The 27,473-nt window shown below is 43.2% G+C and overlaps 2 protein-coding genes across 12 annotated transcripts in view; one reads left to right on the top strand and one right to left on the bottom strand.

The window, feature by feature from the left end:
* Positions 1-12,893, bottom strand: part of LOC118227461 (multiple PDZ domain protein-like) — a 63,165-nt gene extending 50,272 nt beyond the window's left edge. Inside the window, exon 1 of the mRNA XM_035417956.1 lies at positions 12,494-12,893. The gene's annotated coding sequence lies outside the window, so the exon portion shown is untranslated. The remainder of the gene's footprint in view (positions 1-12,493) is intronic.
* The window catches only part of adgrl3.1 (adhesion G protein-coupled receptor L3.1), a 223,943-nt gene continuing 203,408 nt past the window's right edge, over positions 6,939-27,473 (top strand). For 9 of the 11 annotated variants that reach the window (XM_035417525.1, XM_035417533.1, XM_035417527.1 and 6 more), the window contains exon 1: positions 6,940-7,518. The gene's annotated coding sequence lies outside the window, so the exon portion shown is untranslated. Of the gene's footprint in view, positions 7,519-27,473 lie in introns of all 11 variants that reach the window. The other 2 variants (XM_035417534.1, XM_035417532.1) reach the window with 2 other exon arrangements.

Here is a 27,473-nt window from a genome sequence, read left to right as displayed (position 1 = left end):
AATATAAATACACAGAGGAGAGATGACGATAACTTTCTCTTAAATGTAAGCAAGACCCTAGACATTATTTTGATAATATTCTTCTGTGATTGTTTTTCTGTCACTGCCGTCCTTCGGTAAATTAAACGCTGGGTGATTCATTTTGTGATGAGAGAAGCCTTGTTTATCGGGTTCCGAATTCTGCGAATTGACTTGAAAAATGTCCGAGCACAGACTACCAGAGAAGTATATCAAGCAGCGGTGACTCATGAAGGGGACGCAACCTTAAAAGATAATTTGCTGCAAGAAGAGAGAAACATTCCATAGAACAAAATAAAATAACTCACTATTGTGACTCACTGTGCAAGACTAAATAGTTCAATACAAGATACTCCACTGGTATCTTGTATTTCTGTCTCCACTGGCAGCATATTTACATACACAGGATGGTTGCTAATGACTCACAATGTAAGGCCACCTGCGGTACTTCAAAAGATTTGTCAAACGCAACGGGGGACAGATGAAAAGCCCGCCGGTTGCAGTGCAGTGCAGTGCAGTCAGACCTTTTTTTTCCACGCACAGTGGGCCACTCTAAACCGTCTGCAGAGACAAACATAAAACTTGCTTCATTAAACAGGCGCAACACTTTGGTGGAGAGAGGGGGAAAACAGACAGCAGCTTAGCGCTCGTGGCTGGAGGTTTTTATTTGGGCCGAACGGCCCGAGCCCACGCTCCTTCGCATTAAAGAGCACGGGCGCTAGCGAGCCGCTAGCCGTGAATAATCGGCCCGTTGTTACCGCACACGGACCCGTCGGAGCGGAAACTCCGGAGCCTGACCCGTCTGATTCCATCCAAATAAAGAAGCCTTAGTGGATACGCCAGTTCAAGCATGGCCCGTGCATTGCGTGCGTGCTTCTGAGATAGACACAACAGCGCAGTTCTGAAAGCCTTGAAGGCTGGGCTTTCTGGTCTGCACATACATTTCCCGAAATAGCCCAGTTTAAACAAACGCATTTGTGCTTATTTGTGACCCAGGCAAATAAAGCAGACCTCTTCACAGATGAAAAGAAGTATAATGTGCATGCTTCAACAAATCAATTTGTGTACATGGATTTTTGGCTGGCTTTGCAATGCACACAATACTCAAAGTGTCATTTACCACAGTGCAATTTCTACTGCATGACAATGTTTAGTAGACTGCCCTCATCTTCGAACATACACAATCTTGAGCCATTGCTGAAATTCAATATAGATATTCAATGTTTTGCCTAGTCTTCCACAAGGTTCTTGTGTAAATTTGTCAGTATTACTCTATTTCAACAACAGCTGTAACATTCCTGTAATTCTATTACTATTGATTCTACCGACTCTAGTGTAGAAAGTGGCATGCCCATTGTGCTTACATACCATTAAAAGTTTTCATTTTGAAATATTCTTTTTTATTTTCATAGAATGAAAAGCATATTTAAGACCTTAAGCTGTGTTCTTCAATTGAGCTTGGCAAAATTAAAAACCAAGCATTTCTACTTTAATTTCTCCAAGGTTAAAGGATCAATTCCCTTGTCTAGTTTCATCTTTATGCACTTGCATGAAACACATTATTCAAACCGAGGAATGTAATTAAGGTTTCATCAAATAACTGCTCTGTATTAAAATAAATAAATAAAAATGTTCTATTATTAAGGACTGAAGTGGATGTGTGTATGTGTGTGTGTGTGTGTGTGTGTGTGTGTGTGTGTGTGTGCATGTGTGTGTATATGCTCGTGTGTGTGCACACATGCATGTATGTTTGTGTGTGTGCATGTGTGTGCTTGTGTGTACACGTGTGTTTGTGTGCATGTGTATGTGTGTTAGTGCATGTGTGCGCACTTGCGTGCATTCGTGCGTGTTTGTGTGTGTGTGTGTGTGTGTGTGCGTGTTTATATTTTAATGTGATCACGACTGCAGAACTGCTGTGATCTGTGTAATTTTGTGTGCATTAGGAAAAACAGGGGCAGCTTTAACTGGACTTCACATGGTCTGAACCAATGTAACGTGTACGCTATAACCTCACATGTGCATTCAGCAAGGCTGACTACATGCCAGCTGGTTCACCAATGTTTATTTTTCTCTCCAATACCCCCCCCCCCCCCCCCCCGCACCATACCACCCCCCACACAAATACAGTTGCACAATAAATATGCTAAAATAGAAACATATTAAGCTTTGCCAACTTGCTCGTTGGAGTGTAGATAATATCACTAAAATAGCATTGCTGACCGATCTGCTGGCACATCAACTAATATACAGTATAACATATGCTATTACATATGTCATACAAGCCTAATCTATAAATGCAAATATACATTATGAAGTATACACTGTAATAGAATAAAGCATGCACGTGAGATAGCCGAAAATATAATTGGTTATGTAAATGTGTGTGTGTGTGTGTGTGTGTGTGTGCGTGTATGACAGAGTGTGCGTGTGTGTGTGTGTGTGTAAACACATATATGTCCCTGCTATCAACTGGAACCGTAAGATGCTAGTTTTTTAGTGTTGAACAACGGTAGTGGAATAAACGTCGTAAAGACGAGTATAAATGGTATTTACAAACAGGCATTCTCAGTGGACAGCAGAAAGAGGGGTCCTTTTGCTTGGAGATGGTGTTAAAACCACCTATTGAATGATGCTGCAGGAAATTTAGTGGTGAGGATATGACACTCCAGGTGTCATTTGTCATTGTATAGAGGACCAAAGGATGTGAAATACAGAAGAGGGCCTTTGTAAATGAAGGTGGTGTTTTCCTAAAGATGGAAATATGCCATTCACACATTGCCTAAGTGGTGCTGTTATGATGAAGCCATTGATCCAAATGTCATGCATTCGCTATTGAACAGGGTTGTATTTCAGCTGTATTCAGTGTGTGGAGCAAAGCGGCCTTTTAAGGTTCTCAGCGTGATTCACTACAGTGCAAGAGACAACGGCCATTTTGTTTTGATCCAAAAAGGGAAAAAAAATTTTTTTCCAGAAAGGTAAACAAGCAAAATGTTTTATAAATGATAGGCATGACAATAGCGTTCCTGGGTCAGGAAGTTAAACGGGAACGGAAAGGAGGAAAATAGCGCATGAATTGGAAATGTCAAGTTCTGAAAGCAAAGAGATAACGAGTGGTTACAGGAATACTCATCTTTTCATGTTTTTTTTTTTTTTTTGTCTGCATGTATTTTGTCCTGGCAGACTGACAAATAGAAATATTAGAGATTTAATTCTAGTTTTTTTATTTTTATTTTTTAAAGAACTGTGTAGCCAAGTGTTTTTTTTAATTTTTTTAAATCAATCAGCCATACCACCAGGATGACATAATTCTTATGCCTGGTATGGCTGTACATAATGAACCCAAAGTAACACCATTACAAAGTTTAATCTCACTGAAAGCACATTTTATCCACATCTCTTTTTTTCCTTCATAGAATAAATGGTTGACTTCACACTGACAAAATAGATTCAAGCCTTCGGCTGCATGTAGCTATGAACTGATGATGAAATAATAGCCTGCACAAGCAAATTTGCATTTAACATTTTAATTGTGATTAAATGTTTTTTTGTTATTTCATATTCCACTGTACTTTGATTTCCTGGTAACAGAAAGCTTTTTTTGAGTAAACTGTCAATGTATCGCATACAGCATGCGCAGTAACTGCCTGTACACTGTTTGTGTAAACTGTATTGTTCTCCACAGTGTTTTGTCTAGTTTTTCTATAATTTTATTTTATTTATTTATTTATTTTATCGGTAAGTGCAGTGCAAACACAGCCTGGATTCAGTCATATGCATTCACTCATTCTTCTTACATACACAGTTTGTGAATTTCAGCAATCACCAAAATGAACTTGCCAAACTGTATTCGCGCAGAGAAAAACTCAATCTTTGTGTTTATTTTTGAATCAATGCTGGGGACGAAGGCTGATTGAAAGCAGGAGTATGTCTATGTTACCTCAGCCTAGGAACTGCAGAAAACAGTATGAGCTGAATTACTGGGTGGAAAAAAAGCCGCGTGTCCCTGTTTCCAGATTCCCGAGCGTTTCGGTCCCCCTGCCTTAGATCAGAAAACCACGGGCCCGAAAAGAGGGGGTTGGTCGGTTTATACAAAACCGAGACGCTTAACTCCGAACAGACGTAGGGGTTTGCCTCTGAAAAAAGAACCGACGGTTTCATCCGTGCGTCATTTATTAGAGCAGACACTTCGGCATGAGCAAAGCAGATGCTTTGCTGGTCAAGCTATCGTCGTTCCCCCTCTGTTTCGGCCATTATTGTTACGCAGTCGCATATTGCTTAGCGTGCAGAACGGCGCCCAGAGACTTATAAAGCACTTCTTTTTTTTACACACCCATTTCTGCAGCTGGATATTTCACTCAAAAAAAAAAAAAATCGCCCGGTCGTTTGCTCAAGGGTTTGTCCGTTAGTGCGCCGGCACAATGCTTTGGACTGCTAGCCGAGCGACATGACCGCTATGCCACCCCGTCATCCACGAACGGCTCAGTGTACCGAGCGCAGTCTAGCTCCGTTGCGCAAAATCAATACCGGGATGAAGACATCAGACCGAAGCAACCCAGTGACCGAGTGGCTGAGCTTCGAACCCGTGCTTGGCTTTCATTGGTGGGGTGTGAAAAAGCACAGCCGGCATTCTGGACCTGGCCCGCTTACATGAGAAGGCAAACTGGGGCAATGCTGTGGCATGAGGACATTTTGACTCCACTGATCTCCATTGCACGTCTATACTAGACGGGGGCTGAACTAGACTTTGGTGTGCAATTGTGCATTCGGTAAATAATGGTTTTCTAAAGGTTTGATGAATATCACTCCGTTTCATGTGATTTAACAGTTCCAAAAATTCCCCTGATTACCCAGGCATCCAGTCTGTCTCCTGTGTTATTTTTTTCTCCTAATTTATGCTAATTTTCTGACTGGAAACTGCCAAAATAAATAAATAAATGGATAGAATACAATGCGGGAATCCAGGCATTTTGATACAGCAATTATGCCACCCTTATCTTGATTACGCCAGGAACTTATTAGGGGTTGGACAAAGATTCAGTAAATGCATTGTCTTCTTCAGCTAACATTATCCAATCAACAGCAGAAAGGTTTGTAAAGTGGCAAGTGTGCTGGAAAATTGCATAAAGAAAGAACATTACATTACATTACATTACATTACAGGCATTTGGCAGACGCTCTTAGACGCTCAGAACCAGACGAGCTCCAGAGATGTGTTGATTAATTAATATGAATATTCCTGTAAAGGTATTATAAGCAACCAGTGATGCTAGCTGTTTTTTTTTTTTTTTTTTTTTTAGTCTATAGTGGAAATAAAAGGGAAAATAATGCTGTGGTAATTGTACTTGTATGTGTGTGTGTGAGAGAGAGTAAGAGAGGGGAGGGAGTGTGATAGCTATTGGGATGGTACATGAATATAAAATTTTTACTTTTTGTTTCGTACTCTTTTGTGTCTGAACTAAGACAATCATGGGTCTATTGATATGTAGAATGTGATTTTGATTTATTTGTATACTAAATCCTTATCAAACTCCCCTATCACAGTAGCCTTGAAAGGTTTCGTTTGATACATTTCAATGTTTTAGCTATTGATACCAAAGGTGTGCGGTAATTAATTTCCCTGCTTCCTGGCCCATACCCCAGTGGGATACAAGTCCAGCACCATATGGACGACTGGCCCCCGTCGAACGCTGTGGTCACACGGACATTTCCATTTTCATTTATGGTAATGGATTCTGTTCTGGTTTTGAAATTTACATGGCATTTGATTGCGCCAAAGGGGGGAAAAAGCTCCCACGGTCTCTGGAATACAAATATTCTGCAGGATATTCCTCATTTCCATAACGTTTCACCTTTAGACCGGGAAAGGATGGGAAGTCCATGGATTTTCATTCGACCTCAACCCCTCCATAACCAAATAGCAGTTATTAATTATACGATTTTCATTATTTTGAGTTATGCTTGTTATAAAACGACACCAAGAGCCCCCGAGAGTCTAAAACTCTCAACAGCTGCAGTTCAGTTCCTATGGCCCAACACTGACCGACCCAAAGATCAATTATCTTGCTGGCTTAATTGAGGTCTTCGTTTGGGCTTCGGAATACACATTTTGTGAAAGTCATGATCCGCAGCTTATGCAGAGAGTTCTGTAAACTTATATCTGAGCCTTGTCCTCAAGAGTTAGCCAACCATAAACATATTCAGGGCCATGACCAATTCACCATTGTTAAAATAATTTGATCAATAGTTGAACTCAAGTGGAAATGATTCGGTGTCAGCGCAGAGTATGATTTAATGTTCCATAACTTTCTTTTGACTTCGATCTGTTTTTTTAGTCCAGTCGTCTAGACAGTGTTTTAGGACAATACAGTACATTAAAAAAATCCCTGTATATATATTTAAAGCACAGACATAGCATACAATTCCTAACTAAATTCAGGTTTGACATTGTATGTAGTCTATTCATTTATGAAGGGCTGCGATATGAATTATTTATTTTTCTTTTATTGTGAGAGATCCCTTTGTGTGATTCCATTGACAGTTCAAGACAAAGTACAACCAACTGTTTATTCTCCTCGACTAAATAATAATAATAATAATAATAATAATAATAATAATAATAATAATAATAATAATGTGTTCGTTTAGTTGGAATGGCTGCACTGTAACAACGAGCCACATTCGTTCGACCCGGCGGTACGCTAGTTTCATTAGAACTATAGTGAACAGAATACGATATTAAGCGATGAATTGCGTGAACTGGCCTTCCACTGACCACACGACATGCACACGAAGGTCTTCAACTCAGTGCCGGCAAAGGGTACGGTCAGTCCCCGACCATTTTTACCCCTTGGCTACTGCTAGATGGAGCCCGAGTCCATGCAGTGGGACGAAATCCAGTTCCGAATTTTCCATTCACCTCTCTCTCTCTCGCTCGCTCTCTCTCAGCTCCATCTCCGTCTGCATCTCGCGGAGCAGTGCTTCGAAATTGGTTTGTCATTTTTCTCAACGAGCTCTGCTTTGTAAGCAAGCAATTTCTGGAGTCCTTTGCGGTAGGACTTTCTCGAAAACGTACAAAAAAAAAACTGTGGATATCGTCTTGGGTCAGCGATTTCTTCCCGTTTCTGTTCAAAAAAGGGACTCGGTGGTTGCTGAAGAGGACGCGTTTTGCCTTTGAAGATGGAGAGTGTTCTGGATACAAAATAAGGAGTCTGTTATATTACCGATATCTTCTCTCATCAGCGGATAAGAGGCATTTGCTGCAAAATACACAGATTACCCTTGTGGAAAATATAAGCGGCTTTTATTCGCACCGAAGACATCCGGAATCAAAGTTTACGTTTATCGACGAAGGTTGCATCTTTGCGTAGGGTGTTTTTGCGCGCAAGGACGATATTCTAAGGGGAAAAGACAATTAAATAAGCAATTCCACCCTTGGCGTTTTCAATGGCAGGACTTGAAGGAGATCATTGCTGCATGCTCGTCGGCAGCTCATGAGACGCGGTAAGGCTTTTCTGTTTTATTTTATTTTTCTCCCATGTCTATCCGTATGCCTATATACATTCGTCATACATGCAAAATATAACATTATTTCACCTGTCTATTGGCCTATGTGTAGGTGAAAACAGGAGTTGAAATGCTAGCGAGTAGCGGCGATCCGTGTGTATTCTTGCTTTTCATAAATCGGTTGTTACAGGAGCGGAATCATGCAGTTTTGAATGATTTGCGCGGACGTGAGGATGCTCCCTGGTGTGTAGAGAACGGTAATTAATGGGCGTCGCTTAAACCCAAATATAATTTAAGATTTTTTTTTCTAGACGCAAGACGCTTTTCGCCGTCCAGAATTAGCCCATTAGGCTACTTATTTCACTCGGCTATATCGTACAACGATCCGTAAACAGTGCTATAGCCTAGATTTAACGACATGCTTTAGCCAAATTAGGGTCAGTATAATAGTTTGCAGCTAGTGCATTTCGTTTTGAGATCATCCTACTACAATGCATAATGATACATGGCGCTTCTGTCCTTTCTTTCTGTAAATAGCTTCTTAATTTTCACCGCCGCTTTTGCGCTAGCAGACTAGTAGCAAATCGACAGATTCATTGCAATTCCAGGAAAACGTGTTAGTATGTCAGCTACATACAGAATCGGGACGAGATAACTTATAATACCATGTCTCAGGAAAACAAACAAATAAATAAATAAATAAACGAATGAATAAATGAAACAAAACAGAATATGCATGGAATTGGCAGTGGGCGATGGCATTATTATGTTGTTATTGTTAGTATTATTATTAGCCTAATAATAATAATAATAATAAATATAACAATAATAAATATAATAACAATAATAACAACAACAACAAGGACGACAACAGAGGCAGTCATTTCAGAAGTGCACTCGTCAAATCGCCGTTACCTACGCAGGTGCTGACATGAAATTGTATCTGGAAATGAATGAACTTGAACTGATATACGGAGTGATATGTTACTTCACCGCGTGCAGGTAGCATACTGTACCTCCAGCCACCGATGCAGTCGCAGAAGGGCGCGTCTGCATCGCCAGAAAAGACGTGTGTTTTGGACGATTCGGATCTGTTAGGTATACTGCTGTTAATTAATCTGAACGACTACCGAATCCGTCTCTTTTAGCGATGTGTTAATATTAAAACACCACCTGCCAATTTCCGATCAGTATACTGGCAGGCTATGTCTGAAAGCCAGGTACGTGCATTATTTATGCGGATGTGGCTGCCGTTATTTTTTCTGGTTGCTAAAATTATTCTAATTGCTGGATTCCCCGCATCGTCCGTTTATGAAACGGAAATGTAGCCTATGCGACCAAGAGATGGAACTCCTTATTCTCAGTGACGACACGACATGAAAAAATAATGTGCCGTGTAACCGGCCCAGGACTGCATGTCGATGGGCATTTGACGTCAGTTGCAATCTGACCTTGTTCGTTGTGAGACACACCTTAGCCCTCACAAAGTGTCATTTTAATTACGACGAGGCCGGAGTTTATAGTCGACATTCGTGGCAAACGTCCTCCGCTGGGGATCCGTATGACCTCTACAGTTCGGTGGGAGAAGTTACAAAATACTTAAAGAAACTGTGAGAATGCATTTTACAGATATACTTATTTATTTTTTTCTAAACTCATTTAAGATCAGCTGGACATGCGTTCATTTTTTAGACATTCGGGGATAAATTGTGTAATTTAACAGCGTTTTGTTTTCTTGGAATTAAGACTCCTGGCACATTTATGCAGTATTTTGAAATGTGGAAATGCAATAGTATGCAATAGTATAGGTGAAGTGTTGCCTTAAAGCTGTTCTTAAAATAAATGGTCAAAGTGCATTGAGTCACCCAAATACCATTCAAATGATTGCCATGTCTATGTGATCCCCCCCCCCCCCCCCCCCCCCCATCAGTAGTAAAATATGTAGGCTAGCTACAGAATAAGAGTTTTGCAATATGCTTGGTTTGATTAGATTCATCAAGTTTTGGATGAGGCAATGATTTAGTCTGATTCTTTGTTTTGTGCCACTCTCCTAGTGTCAGCAAAGACAGGTTGGTGGGCAGTCTGTTTTTATTTATTTATTTTTTAAATTAAAATGCCTCGTTCTAGATGCAGGAGGGAAAACAAAGGCTTGCGAAAGTGCTGTCTGTCACCGAGTCGGCCGTCAGTCACTCTACCAGAACGTCTCCATTCTCTTCGCCTTTTCCAGTTAATGATGGAGCCGTTCCTCCCTGCATTTAAACTCCCTGTACGTTGAGAGAGATGTAGCGTGCATCGAGCCTGTGTGAATGCATGAACACTGCATCGCGCGCGGGGTACGAAACAGAACGATGTGTGTGTTTGCAGTGTTTCTGGGAAATAACAAGCTCGGTGACTGTCAGAGTAGGCCTCAGGGCTGGTTTGGGCTGTGCTGGGTGCATGCTCCTAATTTTAATGCCTAACCTTTAGTGAATGTGTGTGTGTGTGTGTTTGTGCATGTGTGTGTGCATGCGTGTGTGTGTGTGTGTGTGCCTGTATGTTTGTGCATGTGTGTGTGTGTGCGTGCGTGCGTGAGTGTGTGCGTGTATGGGGCAAGTTATTATCTGCAGACTTAATCATGCAATTATGTCTGTTTAGTATGTTGTTAAGCAAGTTAAGTACCCTCGCCACACGGCGAGTAATGGCTTTTTTACACGTTAAGAAGTTATGTTACATTTTCTTAGATGTAATAATATGTCACGGATGTTATTTTGCGTGTGAGTTTCTTGAGAATTGTCTGTGGTGCCTGCTATATCATAATTATTATTATTATTATTATTTTGTAAATTTTGGGTGCATATGGATGAGTACTACTGTAAGGTTGTTATTTTCTGATATTAATGCCATTATTCTGGGGGGATGCCAAAGGTATACATGTGTATACATGACATGCCCTCCGAGACACTGTCATCACTGCGAAGTGACCCTCGATTTCCCTTTTTGTTTACCTGAAGCATATTTGGGTCTGTGGTCAGTTTTTGGCCTGTCTGTCTGATACAGAATTTGCTAGAAGGGAAACTGAGAAAAGTATCACCCTCAAAAGTGGTGCCCATCTTTCCATTAACAGCCTTTGAAAGGGGCTTAAAATTGGGTTGGATACCTTTTTGAACTCGACAGACCGGAGAATATTAAGAACGATAGCCAGACTCTGATATTAAGGGGGCAGAGAAGTGAGCCGGTGTGATCGTGTTTGAGATATTCGGGGAGCAGTGCTCTGTCACGGTTCTCGTTTTCCTCAGATGTATACTTTTCGCGAGTTAATGAGTCAAAATCATCTGTGCGGTGTCGAGGTGGCTTTGGACGGAATACAAATGAACAGATGTTTGCGTCGCATGCGGAGTTCTCGACTCAATGGGTAATTTTTTTAAGGTTCGCCTCTCGAGGTTTCTGAATCGCAATGAAGGCGGTCGAAGTCAAAGCTGCCATTCACGCCGCACAGCGAGCGGTTGAAAGGCGAGGTATTTCAATCGCGTCGACAGGAAGCCATTTTGAGATGATTTTTTTTTCGAGGTGAAGTGACTGGATTTTTTGAGGTGACCGGCCTATTCCAGGGCTTTAGAAAAACACTCTGAAAGTCAACTTGTGTTCTGAAGCTGAGAAGATAATTGTAATTGATTGCGCGGTGGAGTGGACGGGCAGGTGAGAGAGTGGAAGAGCTTTGAATAGCAGGCCTTATCTTGGGGGTGATTTTTATCTCAGGTCTGACCTGTGGAGAGATAACCCCCGTGGTTCCATTTTACAGTTGGGTTGTAACCCTTTGTAGTCACTTCCTATACCAGAGAATGGGAGAAACTATTATGAGCTGATTTTTACAGCACTGAACATGGCAAAAACAGAGCCCCAGGTTCAGTGAACAGTTTTTCACAGAGTGGCACTTAAATACAAATTCTGAGAGTGTGTCTTCATTTACGTAATTTGTCAAGATTAGAAATAATTCACACACCGTGTTCATGAAGAAAAAGCGTGTGTGCATAAAAAAAAAAAAAATATATATCCTTATGTCGTTCTCCAGGTTTGCTGTCATTGACGCAACAGCAGGTGCATTAAAAACAACGGCTTATGTACAAACTGGGAACAGGGAATGCCACAAACAGTCGGAGTTCGCCTTTTGTCTTGCCATAATATACAGCCAATTAAAAAAGTCAAAAGACCAGCATACTCTGATCCACCATTATCGCTTTACTGAATGTTTCCCGTCTTCTGGCTTTGCAGAAGTATAATTGTTCTGCCTATTTTTTATTAAGAAGAACTGTCAAATTTATGTTTGAATTTATTTTGACCTTTCTGTTGAATGTCTATTTTATTTATAATTTATTTATGTTTGGTATATCCATTTGTATAATTAAATTTCTTCCGTAAGAGAGAGCTATTATAGTGAATGAGAAAGTATTATTTAAAACATTGGTACTGTAAAAAAAAAAAACATTTTTCCCTCCGAATAATCAAAAAGAATCGATAACAGAATCGATAAAGAATCGAATCGTTAAGCAGAATCGATAATGGCATCAGTATAGATAAAACCTTGACGCTCGCCCATCCCTAATAAAGCGTCACGCTCAGTTCTTGTTTTTCTACGTGCTGATGCATTCTGGGCCTTTGTGACATATCTGTTACCCCTTCGGGTCCTCCAGCTAATTAACTCTGCGTTTCATATCATCGGATTTGTGACTGTATCAGATTTGTGCCGGCACAAATATACAGCACGCTATTCCTGGTAGCACCGAACAAAATGAGTCGGTTCCTCCTCTGCCATCAATCAAATTCAGTCAAATTTTATTTGTACAGCGTATTTTACGGCAGTTGTCGCGATATGCTTTGCAGACAACCCTGGCCTAAAAACCCCACAGGAGCAAGCCTAACGCAACAGTGGCAAGGAAAAAAAATACATATATATGCAGAATGTACTCCACAAATGAGTCTTCATATCCCCACTCACCTGCGGATGTGAGCTACGGTGGCCTTGATGCGCCACTTCGCCCTCCTGTTTTGCTCTCTTTTCAGATCTTTTAATCTTCCTAGCCTTGCCGTGGAATTAGATTACCGTTTCATCAAACTCTCTTAACGCAGCCCTGTGAAATCAAATACAGTCTCGCGCGCAAAAAAGACTCACTCCCCACCTCTCATATAGTCCTCATAAAGCCAACGGGCTTGGCTTAATTGCTCTTTAGGGCTCTTATTAGGAAAAAGCCTACAAGGAGACTGACTGCAGTCTGTCATGAACATGTGAAACTGGGTCAGGGCTTTTCAGTCCTCAGGACTGAGTAAATGTGGCATTTAACCTCGTCCTTCACAGAGGGAGCTGAACGGCTGTTCTGCAGGATGCCACGGGACTGAGAGGCACACTGGATATCTCACTTCTGCAGAAAACAGCCAGAGGTTCGCCTAGGTGTTGTTGGAGAAGAGCTCGGGATATTTAAATAAAAAAAAGAGGTTTTTTTTCTCTCGTTTTTTTTTTTTTTTTTTTTTGCCTGCAGTGCAGTGCGTTTGCAAATGTCACGAAGCTCTAATCATAGCCAGTGATCTGTGAGGGGCCCACTGAGCGGAGAAAAGGTTGATTGTTAATTACTCTAAAAAAAAGCTGCGTTGCGTACGACGCGGCGCACAACGTGTGCCGTCTCAGCCGCGGCTTCCCGTTTCTCTGGCTTTGTGCAAAACAGTCGCTCAAAGTGTTTTTCACCCTCCAGCGATCCCCCCCACCCCACCCCCCAAGGCAAAAGCTGTGCATGCATGATGGTGCCTTGCCCCTTGCCAGAGAGGGCTACTTTAACCCACTGAAGAGAAGTTATTTTGGAACGTTCTTTCAAAACACACAAAAGTCAGTGTTCTAGAACTTTCATTGGTTTCAGTCACCAGTAGTGATTGTGACATCAGCGTTAGAATGTTCAGTCGAGAACATTCTAATCCCATGATTCCGACACCTTGAGAAGGAAGACAAGCCTCCTCACCACTTTAACTGCCTTAACGCCATGGTAACCATGTGTCAGACGTGACAATTCCGTTTTTTACTATGCAGATAATCAGGGCTGGTTTTTGAAATTTTCCATATTTTGAGACGCCACACGACATGACGGACAGAAAAGACGTGGAACGAACGAGCCAGATCTGTGACCTTTTCAGGTCATTCCCCCGCCTTCTGTGGTGGAGCTATGCAAATCCCGCTAAATGTGACTGGGGGGGGGGGGGGGGGGGGGGGGTGGGGGGGGGGGGGTGGGGGGGGGTGGGGGTGGTGGAATAAAGCATTCATTTTCACCCAAGCAGCTTTCATCAGGGCTCATCAAAACACATTTTGTTCATTAGGCTGTTGAAAGAAAAGCCGTATGCTGGCGAACAGGGGCTGGCTAATGGCAGAATTTAATTACTTTCGCTGAGAAAGAAAGAGGAACGCTGGAGTTCAAGAGGGCTGCAGGCCGTGCCGCCCGTTAGTTATGTTTTCAACGCTCTTTCCCCGAAAATAAAAAGAAAGAAAAACGAAAAAAAAAAAAAACACTGATGTTACAAAAGCTGTCTGATGTACGGTTCAGGGAGCCTGTGTCTGTGCACTGAATGTCCTCTTAATGTGATGACACAGTAAAATAAAGTGAATTCAAAAATATAAAAATTGATAATAAAAACTTAAATAGCGTGAAAATTGCTTGAGTTCGTCGGGTTGAAAAACGACGGTGCAACTTAACCTTCTTGAATGAGCACAGCCTTGAAGAAAATAGCTGAACGGGTCTTGGCCTCTCAGCTCTGGGCCATGATGAGATTAAAATAGTAATATTCATATTATCTTTTAACATTTTTTTGTATTAACTTATGGTAAAGTTGCACTTAGCAGCACTTGGCTTTATTTGATTCCTGCATGAGGTATCTGTCAAGTATCTCCCTGAATGTTGAGAATGGGACAAAGCCACCGTTAGCAAAACTTCACATCTTCATATCTGTATGCTGTAAAGAGGCCTGTGGAGGCAGATTGGAGTCCTTTATGGTTTGGTTGTGGCATTAATTGTGTGCCTACTGGCGTTTTTTTACAGCTTGGAATTTAAAAAAATAAAGTTTTATTTGTCTAGTGCTTTTTACAGAGTCACTGTCACAAATCCTTTTTTATAGAAAAAAGACATGAGAAAAAGTGAGTGAGGTAAAAAAAAAAAACTAAAAAAAACAACTCCCCAGTCAGAACAGAAAACACGCAAAACAGTGTTGAGAGAAAGCTCCCAGGGTGGGACGAAATCTCGGGGGGAACCCCCAGATATAAATGGGGAGCCAATCCTATGCTGGCCAGGCCCACTGCCCATAGTTAAAGACAGGCTAAAGGCTAATAGAATGTGGAATCTGTAGGGTTAGCTTTGAAGAACAGTCCGTCTTCCCCCATTTCCACCATAGAGTTAGAACCAGGCTGGTTCGGCTGGTTAAAGTGAGTGGGTGATTTTTTCCCCACTCATTTTTAGGGGCCAGTTCAGCCCATTACCTTTACCTTTACCTTTACCTGGTGCTTCCCTGCTTTGCCAAGGAGCTGATGAAGCTGGCAGCCAGGCAGTGTGGGCTCTTTGATGCCAGTGCTACAGAAAAGAAAAAAAAAAAAAAAACTTCTTGAGGAGAGGAATCTGAAAGGGGGGAAAATAGAGGAGGCTAGTGGAAAATGATCTCGTGGACCAAAAAAAGGTAGACGGAAATTGTTTGGGAGTAAAACCCAGTTCTCCCAGGGAAGCCCCTTGCCTTGGGGCTGTGTGGGGAAATCCAGCCAGCGGTATTAAGTCAGGGTAAACACGCCAGAAAGATGTGACATAATTGGCTGTAGCTTGTGTAGCATCGTAGCAGGAGCCAGTTGTTGCTGTGTAGGGGTCGGGCGGCTTTGGCTCTGGCGGCAGTGGCTGCGAGTTTGATTCCGGCTCTGCCGTAATGAAAGGAGCGGGTCACCCTTAGCGCCTTGTTGGCGGCTCATAAAAAGCGAGAGCTCCGGATTTTCCCTCCAAAAGACAAACAGCCGCGCGCTCGCAAAAGGTGGCCGGCAGAGGAGAGGCCTTGGCAGATTGTCTGAGAGCGTGGAGACAGTTTGACACCTTCTTCATTACTTTGAAAAGAAGAAGGAGAAGAAGAATATAAAAAAACAATCACCTTGCCACAGTGTGAATGACACATCGGAAAGGCAAGAGATTCCAAAAGGCAGTAATTGCTACTGTTGCTCTTTGACGGTACAAATTGGCAGTTACAGACCTATTTCTTATGATTATTTTTGCTGCATTTGGGTAAATAAATGCATCTAAATAATACTGGCAGCATTTTTATTAAATTATTAGCTATATCAGTTATATATAGTGGGCATTGCGAAAGAGGGGGTCAGTTTTCAAATCCAAATATGTGACTGATGGCTGGTTGCTCCGCCCTAAAATGGGTGGAGGTACCATGTGACTCTCCGATTTGAAGGAATCTGAATGTTTTCATTTTATGGAGGAATAATTTGATTGGTTCAGACCAGTCAATGGTTGACAGCACATGAGGTTCATGAAGTCTAAGCCTCCATGTCACAGCAGTCGCCTGTTCTCATAGCGGGTGTAGCACGGGCTAGTTCGCAAACAAAACAAAGTAAAGGTGCGGTAAAGCGAAGACCTCATAGCGGGTTACCGTGACAACACTCTATGGTGACACAACCCTCAAATTAAAAAAATAAAATAAAATACTGACATTGTCCTTGCCTAGGGGCGATTTTGCCTTTAGCAGACTGGTAACACGGTTGCCAGTGGAATCCTTGGACGAGACAGAGGGACTTGGGTTCATACCCCACCTCGGACTCCCAGCAGATCTCTGGCCCGTCGCATTCTGAGTGTGCAGTGGCCTGTGGAGTCTGCTTCCTCAGATACTGCAGCGGACCGCTGTCCCCATGGAAATAGGTGCTGGAATTGGTTCTGATCACATAATGCTGCTTTAAGATAATTTCCTTTGAGTGCCTTTGTTTCATTCTATTAAAACGAGTTCATTGTTTTCTTTCTCCACTGGGAGATCGGCATGTGCCAAATCACAGATCTGTCAAACCGAGCGGTGGATGTCCTCATTTACACTTTTCTCTGTTTGCCGCCCACAGGGTTTTTTTTTTTTTTTTTTTTTTTGCAAAGTGCAGTTTGAAGTAAACAATTAAATAATTTTTCTACTCTTTTTTAATGCTGTTTATGATGGCTGGTTAAGCACCTTTTCTACTTCTTGCTGCCACTCACATCACCGCCGGGCCCGCTGTTTGAACCACACTCGACTCACACCAGTGGGATGCTGTATTGATGCTGAAACCCATGCTGTCTCTTGAATGTGCATTGGAATAATCCTTAGATGACACGCGTTAGATCTGCATTGTGTCGGTGCGAAAGAGACTGACACCAAAAAAGCCAGGATGACAGGGCTATAATAACACTTCTAGGGTACGAACACAACATTAATTGAGTAATAAAATCTGAACTTATTATTTAAGAATTTCTTTTATTACTAACACATAGGGATCCATGACAGGCCATAAATGAATAAAAATGTAGTTTATAGCATCTTATGCATTGTTCAGTTACCTTTGGAACTGAATATAGGCTATTGTTTTTTTATTTCTGATCACAGTTCAAAATGGATAATTTCATTATCTTTATGGCCCAAGAAATCTGTTGATTATATAGTGGGTGTTTGAATGGACCTTTCCCAACCCTGGTGGCATGGTGTATTTTATTCCTGGTGCTTTGAATGGGTCACACTTGGCTAAGCTGTTAACGCAGCACTGCTGTGGGTTTGACCTCTGACCTCAGCTCACAGTTTCCTGTTTTACATCCTTGAAGGAAGGAATGTTGTCAGAGGGAAACAGAAAGACACAATTAAACATGTCCTTGTGACCCATTTGTGTTTGCATTGTGCTGTTACATTTTCATTTATAGGCAGTTTTATGAATGGATTTGTCGTTACTCACTGCTTAACTTTAATGCAGTAGTCCACACCAAAGATGGGCAGCAAATTTGATTATTTTGTCGGTGCAGTGAATGATCAAGGTTTCATCCTCTACAAAGACATGAATTTTGTTTTGTCCTATCTCTTCTTAATACTCTCATTTCGTGCTCTCTCTCTCTCTCTCTCTCTCTGCCATGCACTCTTGGGGCTGGAGGTTTTGTGCAAGTCATCATTTTCCTGTTAATTTTAATGAAATGACATCCCTTTAAAAACACAAGTAACTTAAGCCAGAAAAAACAAGCTCTGATGCTCGGTAGTGATATTATGATAATACAGAATTGTTGGAGGGGGGTATGAAATTTAAAGTTAATAACAACTTTAAATTTGGCTTAGTAGCTCTTGGTGATAGTGTCAGAGTGTCTGAATCAAAAAGCTCAGTTGTCCTTTGTACTTTCTACTTACTTCAGAAGCAAATCAACCAGAGCAACAAAGCAAGGTTGAGTAGCTTGCGTTGTCAACACCACTGACGGCGCATCTCTTTCACAAACAACGAACAGCACACACTTGTCAAGCAATGTCGTGCTGTAAAGAGTGCAATTAACAGCTCAAAGAAAGCCAACAAGTGAAGAACTCAGCTGAAGCTGAAACAGCGAGTGCACTGTGTGTGTGTGTGGGCCTCAAGACCACGCTTGCGAGAACTAAATCGGTCATTTGTGTGGCTTTCTCCAGTGGAGCGCTTCTCTAACGATGAGCCCGTCTTTAGAAGTGCAAGCCAATGTGCTATGAGTTATGTATCACTTTAAATTTGTGTGTGTGTGTGTGTGTGTGTGTGTGTGTGTTTGGATTGATAATAAGTTGTTTATAAAGAGCTGTGTTGCCAGAATGCATTTGGTACAATGGGGTACTCTTGTTGATTTATAAAGGGATTGTAAAATGATCATAAAGACCATTGCATGTATTATTTGCATACTTATTCATTTTTTTCTTCATTTTTAATAACCAATAAAATATATATTATGAGTGTAAAATGCCTGCTAAAATATGAACAAAAACTATTTAAAAAAATCGCTTGTTAAGGGATACTAATGTCAAGAAAATGAATGCCAAAACAGTAATATTGCAGAGCACTTGTTAAAACATGCCAACATTAACAGTAAAAATGTTGTTTCTGTTTTCAAGCACTGGGCACTTTGGGACTGTGAAATGCATAAAATCCGTAATGATATTATAGAACAGAAAAAAACAAACAAACAAGAAGCACAACAAAATGAAGCATTCAGGAGCCTGGCTGTTTCTCGTCAGAGTCGCTTGGCTTTGATGGGTCTTTGTTCGGCCGGGACAGGAGAGGGACTGTGAGGTGCTGGGGGTATGACCAGAATGCAAAGAGCCCCTCTGTGGCCGTACATGAATCAGGGCAGTCAGAAAATAAATGGGGAAATTCACAGGGGCATTCTTTCGGACAACAAAGGTCTGAGGACGCCTTAATCTCGCCGTGCCGCTCTATGCCGGAACGTTTCACCCGCTAACCCACGCTTTTCCAAACAGACCGCTCTTCGGCCGCTCTGTCAAAAATAAATAAAAACGATGTTCCGATCTCCCTCAGAATGCCGTTCCTTAGCAGTCGTGACGGCGGGTTTGTGTCGGAGAGCGAAATGTTAGGGCCTTGATTTCGGGCTTCGGTTCCGTTTCACAGAAAATGGCCGCCCTGCTGGTCGAAGGGTCACGTCTGGTACGTTCGTTTGAAAGCACGCAGGCACGAAGGCTTCACAGTGCTTCCCATTCAAACCAGGCGGTGACGTGGAAGTATGGTCGCATTTATAATGCTATGAATAAAAAAATGTTACAGGCCAAACTGCTTTGTGCTTAGATGGAATTCCTCCCCCAATCGATCGGTGAATCAGAGCCTCGGTCCTGCCTTTTGGATGAAAGCGTCTGTCTGGATGAGCGTACTGCTGTAGTTTTCTTTGTCAGGTTTCCACGAGCTTTGGATCGGATTTATTCCTGTAATTTATGCATTTAATTTCAATGAGAGCTTGAGCCGGAGCTGCCTGGACTGGCTCAGGGGGCCGAACCATAGAGGCCCGTACCTGCGACAGACAACGGCGAGCTTTCCACCTCGCGACCCCCACCACGTCCGGAGAGAGAGGCTGCGTTTCACAGAGTCGTACCTCCCCCCCCCCCCCCCCCGCCCCCCCATGACTGATTTAACACGACTCAGTGGGATTCAGTCAGATGGAGGGCAGTTAACTAACCCTAACCCCCTCCCCTCCATCTCAACGTTTTGACCAAATTCAAAGCATCTGTACCTGGTGGTGCCGAGGAAGTCAGCGCTGGAAATAGATCCGGATCTTTCTGTGGGTGAGGCAGCTAATTATTTCCAGTGTGTGCAGGCGACTTCACAAGTGACTTGTTCTGCTTCGCTTCCCCTCTTGATCGATGCGTGATTGGAAATGCATCGCTTTCACATCCTCTGGCCCCCACAAGAACCTTTTATTTTATGCTAACGAGTGGAAATGGCGATTTGAATAAAACATGTAACTGGTACGCGAGCGGCAGTAAAATGTTCAGTGTTCAATCAACTCTTTTCAGAGTACATATGCTCCCTTTTGGGCTCATGTGTACTCTGTTAGAGTTAAATTAACAGTGGATATTATGTTGTGCACAGTGATATTTATAGTGATCTACATAATTCTTCAAAAAGCATTCATTGGATATAATGTGAAGCATGGCTTTATTAAATGGTGGGGGAAAAAAATACAGTTACGAGGCTGTCACTGAAGACTTTTGAAGTGTAACTGGCTCCCTTGCGAAAACAGTCAGATTTAGCTGGACCGTGTGCTTGTCTTTATTTAACAGCTAAAAAAGAGAAATTTAAATTCCTACTCAAATTACGGTGCACGTGCGTTTAAGTGAGCTGTGTGGCAGTCGTCTGGGCGGGGCACCATCTGCTTAGGCATGGCACAGGGGGAATTCAGAATAGGCCCACGGGCGAGGGGGGCGAGGAGGGGGGGGTGCGTTTTGGGAGTCCGTCGGCGTCAGCTCTCTGCTCCTCTCTCGCAGCACGGCGACGGGCGACGCCCCGACCCCAGGTAAGTTTCCCCACACCTGTGCGGTTGAATTAAGAGCTCGAGCTCTTCGCGGTAATGACTTGCTTGCCGGAGGGCTCGGCTTAAGACATGAAGCGCTGGCGGTGGGGCTCGCACAGGATTGGTGTTCGTTTCTGCCACGCCCCCCCTCCTCCCCCCCCCCCTTACCCGTCAGCCTCCCGAGTCGTCTGCGGAGACAGAGACGCGTCCACGGAAAGCAGATGGGCGAGACAGACGGAACCCGTTGTAACTCAAACACGGAACTTACCCCCCCCCCCCCCCCCCCCAGCGTACAGGCCACACTAACTGAGTCAACACCGCCGCGCGGAAACAGGAGAGGATGCTGATTATTTCCGTTAGGCTACCGTTAGCGTCTGCTGCTGGAACCCAGGCTCTGACTCACTCTTGTTCACGGCCTGCCGGTTTGTTTTTGTTTTAACTTTGCCGTGTTATCCTTGTGACATCATACTGACGGCGGTAATGACATATAAAGACTGTAGCCTTGTAGACCCAGGTCTTTAGTAGGCTACTTGGAGAGGAATAACATTGTTAAAAACTTACTCATTTCTCTGTAGAAGCCAAGTAGAAGAAAAAGAAAAACTGGTAAACTGTCGGTTTGGAGGCTTTAATGATGAGATGTTAGACTAAGGGCCATACTCACTGTAGTCACGAAAGATCCCATGGCCCTCCACACTGCGTGCGGCTGTAACTGGAGCGCTGTTCTTACCCACAATGCAAACAAACTTGCCTCTAAATCATGTGTCACGCAAAGGGAATGCAATTTGGGCTGAATAATATTCCTGCATTATGTAAGACATTATGGGCAATTATATTAATTACAGTGTCATGCATGTTTGGATCAAGGTTTACTTGTTATTATAATGACATTTCCACAAGTTGCAACAGCACATTTATAGTAACAAAAACTTGCTGTAAAAAGCAAACAAAGCTTCATCCTTTCTTTTTTGTCTTAAAGATAGCAGCCCAAATATATATTGCTGGGATGTGGTGGTTAACCTGTTCATTGTAAGTCAATGGAGGAACCCTTCAAGATACTGAAGATAACACAAATACCAATAACTGATATTAAATGAATGCTAATCTATTAATTGATCATTGATAATGTTATTAGTAACACCTGCTGAACTTGAGTGTCACAGTAAGCTAGCATACACACATCAGTTTACCATTTTATGGTGAATTCACAGTAACATGTTTAAATTTTGTTTATGGGTTCACCAAATTTATTTTATTTTTGGGCTGTAATTTAACTGTCAAAACCATTTCCTTTCAGACCAATGGAATAACAAATGGCTCGTTACGATGTGAGTTGCTTTGAAACCCAGTACGTTCACACCAACAGAGTCGCGTTTTGGTCTGAAGCTGATATTTATTTATTTTTTTAATTCAGAAGCGGTTTGTAACCGCTAACCATTCACGCCGAAGATGCTCACGCAGATCTGCGCTCACGCCCTAATTTTGCCGGTGGGCGTGTCCGGCTATGAAATGAATCATTATTTTGGAATGGAGATGTGTTTCTGTGGGCATTGTAATTATAAACAGTTGGCTGAAAAAAGGGTCTCGGCTATTGCGCTTTTGACAGGAAACCGCTTCAACAATGGTTTTTTTTGTGTCCCGCTCTGTACATTCTCTGTGGCTCGATTTCTTCCAGGAGGAAATGGTTTATACAGTTTCGGGCTGTTTACCCACCATTCATTCATGCTGCCCCTCACAATGATGTTATTTATCACGGAACACAATGCACAAGGGTTGGGATTTTTATTTATGACGGCTGCAGAAAATGAGGTCATCGATGTGTGTTTCGCAGTGAACTCCCAGATGCAGGAAAAGAAACTCAGTCATGAACAGGAAACCACCGATTCAGATTACATTCAGCTCTTTTTTGGACCGTGTGAAATGAAGGAAATGCCGGGCAGTTGTGTCCAAATCGGCACTGATTTAGACCCAACCACCCAGCATTTCCTCCATATGTCCGTCGGTAATGGGCACATGTTCGTAAAAAGGTTATTGTCCATTATTCACAACCAGTATGACAATACACCCAGTATGAGTGCTTTAAATACTTAGCGGTTTGTGAATATTATAAACCAAGGAGTTTTAGAAATATGTATGCTTGAGAAGACTGTCGACCATCACCAAATGTTTGGAGTCCTACACCGTGGTCAAGGTCACTTCACGGCGCTTCAATAGCCGAAAGACTCTGGAGGAAATAACAGTCTTTTCCCTTTAAGCGCCTTATTTATTGTTGTTTTGTTCACATCCTCGGCAGATTTGACTCGCTTCAAAGGTATTTCTCTGGCACATTAGCATGTGATTATTTCAGATAAACATTTCAAAAATACAGCTGACAGCTTATGCTACTTGTGTGTGTGCGCGTGTGTATATGTGTGTGTGCGTGTGTGTGTGTGTGTGCATACATATGTGTGTGTGTGTGTGTGTGTGTGTGCATGTGTGAGAAACAGTGTATGTTCTTTGCTTTGAAACCAAAAAGCATTCTGGAAATTGGTTCCTAGGAAGACAGTGCTGGGTCACATTGTGTTGCTAAGTAAATAACTGACATTTTCTTCTCCTTGGAAACAGAACCTATTATTTGATTGATCCTGAATGCTGATGCGCTTCTGCATTTCCACGTGCGCGTCAGGGCGGACGGACTCTGCGGATTGATGGCACGGCGTACGAGGATGATAGAGGCTGCATCTCTCATCAGTTAAATTAATGATTCGGATATATTTATTTATTTATTTATTAATTATCTGCATCAAGGACCTGCATTTAATGTCTTGTGACGAGGAAGCAGGAGGGCTTGGTTTTCCTATCGAAACCATCTTCTGATCAGTGTTTAAGATGGAGGTGTCCCTTTTCCCTTTTGGAGATCGTGTTGACGCTAACGCTAGCCGTCGTCGGTCGTCACGTCGGAGGTCACTCTGGAGGTCACTGCCGCAGCTCATTTAACAAAATAAAAGCTGGTATGTAAACGCGGCCGCGCAGTACGAGGGCACTAATGGCTTACTGCGTAGATCGCCGGTAAGCCGCGTACATGCTGTTCACCCCCCCCCCCCCCCAATTCCAGCGTACGTCGTGCCTCCGTGGTCAAGGACGCCCGCGCAGGCGGCAGATCCGCTCGGCCGAACGCTGGCGGTATTCAAATGGGTTTTCAATCTGCGAAAGAAAAGAGTGGCGGACGGACACACTTATTTAATTTTCATTTCAGAATGACATTTCAGAATAACAAAGGAAACGCTGGACCGGGAACTTGAAGTGTGGAGCATTTGCGTGGATTCTGGCTTTTTTTCCCCTGAAGAACCATGGACTGCCTACGGATATTAAATGAACCTTTTTTTTTTTTCATCACAGAATGAATTTTCTTGAACAAAAGCAAAATCCACCCTATAAACACAAGCTGTCTGTTGAAAGATTTATCATAGCCTTTTATACTTGTTTATCCTAAACGAGCTTGAATATTTTCCATTTGCTGTTGTGTTGATGTGTAGATGTGATAGCTGTTCTACATTTTCTTGGACTTGGTAACCAATGGGAATGGTCTACCCCAAGGTTGGTGCTGTGTTCCAGTCACAGATTGGCTAGAGGATGAATTGGTTGTCCAATAAGAATCAGGGCCATTGTTTTTGGGCTCTTTCTCTTGCTCACACACACACACTTTTTCACAGCACTGTATTTGGGATGCAGAACAGTATCATATGATGTAAGTGTAGTGTAAGTACTGTCTCCATTGCCCAGCCAGTGCTCTGTGGAATACTCAAGAAAACAGGGCATGACTTTGTGGTGAAGCTGGTAATGTTCTTCAGTTTGTAATCGTTTAAAACATTTTAAACAGCAGTGCACAGTGACAATGTCTTGGACTGTTCTGCTTTCTGTTAATTTCTTTTTTATTTTTTACACTGTATAGTCAAATTTGCATCAGTCCGTTCCATGTTTTCATACAGTGTAAACATTAGCAGGAAGAGGCTGCAATTGACGGACAGGGCTAAATTCTTATTGGTTTTGCTCGTGTTCCCATCTGTGAATCAACAACTGATTGCGTGTTTGTCTGATCCAAACACATTTGTCCTCACGACTCATGAGAGATTGAATCTGTGAGGGAAATTGAGCCATGTAGTCGGTTGTTGTGGCGGGCGGGCGGGCCTCGATTTCATTGGTCCGTGCGAGTGTCAGTCACGTCCGACTCGCTTTGACAGGTACTTACTGGTACAGCCACAGGTCCACATACACCTGCCCTTGAGCAGCCAGGCTGAAACATGTAGGAAGTCTAAACAGGTACACAGGTAAATGTCATCCTTTTAACATTTTCTGTGGGGGGGGGGGGGGGGGGGGGTTATTTAGGCACTGTAGGAGCAGATACAAACTGCAACCAAACAGCAGATTAAAAAAAAAAAAAAAATTTATTTTGTCGGTTATTATTTTTGTCTGTTATGTTGCTGTGGGGCTGCCGTTTGGGCCTCTTAACTCTTTCCAGCCCTCGTTTTTATGTTCCCTCTCTTTTCAGTCCCGCTGGTTACCGCTGCTGGTTGTTTTCCCAGCAGCCCTTCTGAAACTGCGGCACTCGTGTCCTCTGCGAAATCACGGACAACGACGACGGCGCCTCCCAGATCACGTTCTGCCCCCCTGCGTGGAGGCGATCGTTATTTTTCATCCTGCTGTCAAGCCCCTCTCTTTCTTCTCTCTACCCCCTCTCTCTTTTTCTCTCTACCCGCCTCACTCGTTCTCTCTCTACCTCTCTCACACGCTCTCTCTCTCTCTCTCTAGGCCTCTCTTTCCTCTTTCTCTCTCCCTACCGCTCTATCTCTCCCTGCCTCTCTACCTCCCTGCTTCTCTCCTCTCTTTCAGCCTACCTCTCTTTAGACCTCTCGTTCTCTCTCTCGCTCTCCCTCAAATTCAAACTCAGAATGCTTCATTGGCATAAAATACATTAGCAAATATTGCCAAGGGGTACATATATAGAAATACAGAAATACAGTAGAACATGAACATAAATTGAACTCTGTCTCTTTCTCTCTTGCTCTCTCTATATCTCCCTACCTCTTTACCTCCCTGCCTCTTTCTCCGCCTACCGCTCTCTATAGGGCTCTCTCTCTCTCTCTACCTCTCCTCGTTCTCGTTCTCTCTCTCTCTCTCTCTCTCTCTCTCTCTACCTCTCCTCGTTCTCGCTCTTTCTCTCTCTCTCTCTCTCTCTCTACCTCTCCTCGTTCTCTGTCTCTCTCTCTCTACCTCTCCTCGTTCTCTCTCTCTCTCTCTCTCTCTACCTCTCCTTGCTCTCTCTCTCTCTCTCTCTCTCTACCTCTCCTTGCTCTCTCTCTCTCTCTCTCTCTCTACCTCTCCTCGCTCTCTCTCTCTCTCTCTCTCCCAGGTTAATGGCGACACGCTAAATCCTTTTATCGCAGTAAAGCCCCCCCCCCCGGACAGCCTCCTCCTCCTCCTCTCAGCGCTCTCTCGTTCCCGCCTCCCCTTGTTCGCTGTGGAAACGGCGTCACGTGATCGCGCGCCCCGCCCCGCCCCGTTTCGGACCCCGGCGGCGAGTTATTAACGCCCGTTATCAATTTCACGCGGTAAATATTTCATTATCCCGCATGCCGGAATGTCGGAATGCTTGGGATATTTGACTCTGTAATTCCCGGCAAGAGCTCGTCGGTACTGCCGCCACTGTGCCGGAGGGGGAATAGGGTCTCTCAGTCGCCCCGTTATTAGGAATAATTTCACATTCGTATTCACTCCGCGTCTCTTCCTTCGCGTGCTCGAACCCGAGATCGATCCCCTTCCCCAGGTTCCGCACGTAGCACGTTGATCAAATTTGCTAATTGTGGGCTCTGCGCGGTACGGAACTAACAAAAAAAATACAGGAGTGTGAGTTTATAATTAAGGGGTAGGAGGATATGTCGGTGTAATTTTGCCATAGATGAGAATATGAGTAATAATCAGCATGGATGCTGCTGGTATTGTGTAGTCATTATGGCCACATAAAATGGTCACTCCAAATTTACATTTCAGGGATTCAGTTTCTAAAAAAATTACTGCCAGCGCATCTGGCTATTTCTATACATTCAGGGGATAAACTATACAATTGGGAGTTGGTTTCCTCTGACCTTGTTCTCTACCGATGTTTTCCTCCTATCGGAAGTACACTGAGAGCATCATTTGAAACGAGCTGCTGTAGCATCGAATTTTCACCCCAATCCTGGCCTGGCCTGTAATTTGATTGCGACTGTTGATAATGGTGAAACAGTGCACCTGTTTAAGGGCATCTGTGGCGCTGCCTGGAATTCATTCTCACTGGTCTCTCTCTCCGCTGCCTGAAAAAAACGCTAATTTAATTAACAAGGACAAAATGTCAGCCGCGGAAACGAAAACAACAAGATTCTCCTGCGCGGGAAATGTCGTTTATCGGACGAGGTGTTTTTTTGTTTGTTTGCGGTGTGTCTCACTCAGAGTGGGTAGTCTGCGGGCTTCTGTAAGACACACGAGGAGGTTGTTTTTTAGGGTGCGTGAATGGAGCTCAGTTTTAATTCAGTCGGTTACATTTATCTGACGGGGTAAACGCACATTAATAACATGTTCGGGAAACGTACTGGAGTTAGCCAGGGAGGCTAGCGTTGATCTCTAGACCCTGGGGTACTGGGGGGGGGGGGGGGGGGCGGATAGGGGGACAGGGGGGTTTGGGGGGAGGGCCACGTAAGGAGGATCTTGGCCGACCAGGAACTCAAACCCGGAGCCTCCCCCTTCGCCCGAGGCGACAGTGCTAAACGCCGCTCCCACAAATTTTTACGCCGTAGCTTTCACACGGCTATCCCGGGGAAATCAAAGCGAAGCACTTTTTTTAAAGGTGTTGTTTAAGCTCGTTTTTTCGTTAAGAGTCCTTTTACTATGGAAATAACGTTTATGTGGTGAGCACTGCTGATAGCCTCG

This window comes from Anguilla anguilla, chromosome 5, assembly GCF_013347855.1.
Source record: "Anguilla anguilla isolate fAngAng1 chromosome 5, fAngAng1.pri, whole genome shotgun sequence".
Classification (NCBI taxonomy): Eukaryota; Metazoa; Chordata; class Actinopteri; order Anguilliformes; family Anguillidae; genus Anguilla; species Anguilla anguilla.
The sequence above is the reverse complement of the archived record's forward strand: the minus strand, read 5'-3'. Positions and strand labels throughout refer to the sequence as shown.